This window comes from Nerophis ophidion, linkage group LG24 (genome assembly GCF_033978795.1).
Source record: "Nerophis ophidion isolate RoL-2023_Sa linkage group LG24, RoL_Noph_v1.0, whole genome shotgun sequence".
In the NCBI taxonomy this organism is placed as follows: domain Eukaryota; kingdom Metazoa; phylum Chordata; class Actinopteri; order Syngnathiformes; family Syngnathidae; genus Nerophis; species Nerophis ophidion.
Genome location: NC_084634.1, coordinates 16,628,103 through 16,630,602, shown reverse-complemented (window position 1 = coordinate 16,630,602; position 2,500 = coordinate 16,628,103). Strand labels below are relative to the sequence as shown.

The 2,500-nt window shown below is 32.4% G+C and overlaps 1 protein-coding gene across 1 annotated transcript in view; it reads right to left on the bottom strand.

Annotated features, from left to right (window-relative positions):
• Positions 1-2,500, bottom strand: part of sptlc2b (serine palmitoyltransferase, long chain base subunit 2b) — a 69,430-nt gene that overhangs the window by 1,308 nt on the left and 65,622 nt on the right. The gene's annotated exons all lie outside the window — the stretch shown is intronic.

Here is a 2,500-nt window from a genome sequence, read left to right as displayed (position 1 = left end):
TTTAATGCTTTTTATATTTTCACTCTGTAGTACTTTGAGATTTGTTGTTCAAATGTAAAGTGCAATACAAATAAAATCTAGTATCATCATTATTACTATCATTCTTATTACCTGCACACTCACACAGCACTACTGACAATAACAACGGAAAAACAAAAACATGTCACTGAGGATTTGAGGAAAAACGCCACCTTTAAAATGAATGCCATATAAAACATATGATAAAATATATGCAAATATAAAATATAAATAATAAATTATTAAGTTGATAAAAATTACCACAAACAAAGAAAAAACTGAAGAGTTTAACATGAGCAGTAGAAAGCCTGATTAAAAAGATGTGTCTTTAGCCTTTTTTTTTTCATTTTAAAAGTCTCTTGACCTATGATTTAGCTATTTAATTATCCATCAAAGTGCACACTAGGTAGATGACAATGGATTTTACAGTACAATAGCCAGCCAAAAAATAAAAAAAGAGGTACGGTTACCCTATCTACAATAATACATTGGAAAAACAACAACTGTAGATTTTACGCAAAAAAAACGTGCTAAAATGTCTTTATCATAACATTTAGTGGTACCATTTTTTTTTCCTGTTTACTGTAATATGCTGTTAAAACCACGGTTACCTTCACAATAAATTTTGGCAACTGTGCTAACCTTTTTATTAAAAAAAAAATACATATATATTTATATATATATAAAAAAAAAAAATATATATATATATATATATATATATATATACTTGGCGGTAGAAAATGGATGGATGGAATTGTGTAATTATAATGAGGCGAATCATTTTTTTTTTTTTAGATTACTCACTGCTTTTTTTTTACAATTTTTATTTGTATTTTACTAATTTTACAATAACATTTTGCCAACTGTGCTGCCCTTTTCGAATGCGAAATCAGATTTTTTTTGTGCATGTACATTATTTTTATATAGATGCATATATTATTATCAAATGCTTACTGTAGGCAATTGTGTAACTATCCTGAGGAAAATCCTTTATATTTATAGATTATTCACAGTTTTTTTTTGTTTTTTTTACAAATTTTATGTTAACATTTTGGCAACTGCCCTTTTTATAATGCAAAATCCACAGATTTTGTTTTGTGTGCGTAAAAAATATGTATTAATACATTATTATCAAATGCTGACTGTAGGCAATTGTGTAACTATCACGAGGCGAATCTTTTATATTTATAGATCATTCACTGTTATAAGCGCGGACATAACTGCGATGTGGCCCTCAATAAAATGAGTTTGACACCTTTGGGGACAGTGTAAAGTCGTGTTGCAAGATATAGACCGGTGCTTCTCAAAGGAGCACCTCAAAAAACACTTGGCACACCAAATATCACCGCTATTGAACAGTAAGACTGTTTTTGAATATGAGAAAATTAATTTTAATCGAGTAATTATTTGGTGTACCATCAGATGGAGCCCGCGTACCACAGTTTGTACCACAGTCATTTTTCCATAACTTCTAAATGCAGCTAAGTTATTTTAGGTATGTGCTTACGAACAACAAAGATGACACATTTTTCATAAATATTTATTTACGCTGTATCTGTTTTGCTCATTCAGCTGTCACAAAACCTAAAATGACTAATAAATTGTTGAATTAAAAAAAAAAGGCGAAGTGCTAAAAAAAAACCAATAAACCTTATTTATGTTTGGAAAAAAATTGTTGCAATAGCAGCAATGAAAACGAACAGAACAAAATCTAACTTCCTCAAAAAGAAAATCATTTTGTCAATCAATCAATCAATCAATGATTATTTATATAGCCCTAAATCACTAGTGTCTCAAAAGGCTGCACAAAACCACAACACAAACCACAACGACATCCTTGGTAGGCCCACATAAGGGCAAGGAAAACTCACACCCAGTGGGACGTCGGTGACAATGATGACGTTTAAAAAGCTGCACACTGGTATATTGACTATTGATTAACTATTGGCAGTTGGCAATAGACTCAATGTGTAGAATGATATCTTTGTAAAATTATTAAAATAGATATGTTTAATCTTATGATACCTCCGCACGTGTGTGTGTGTGTGTGTGCGTGCACATGCGTGGTTCGCGTTTGTTAAAGTGCCTTTTTTCCTGGCATTGCAAATTGACCCCGCTTTAAAACGTACCCGAGTTGAGGTAGACAAAGTTTAGCTGATTGACTTTGGCTAGGATGATAGTTAAAGTTCATTTTCACACAACTTTGTGTCACTCTTGTTAGCTATCTAGCAAGGCATAAGCTAACGCTTTTATCGTGTCCGCATCCTCCCTACAAATGTCCAACGTCATGCCTCTGCTTTAAATGCTCGCTTATCACAGATTTACAGCCATAAAAACAAAATGAGCAAGGCATTCACGTTTTTAACATGAATAAGAAGAAATGTCCTCACACTTTACATGTTATCACTGGCGATATTTTTTGCGAGTGAGCTACTTCCGGCCGGAGAAACACGAGTGACGACGTCACGACTATTGTCGGCAA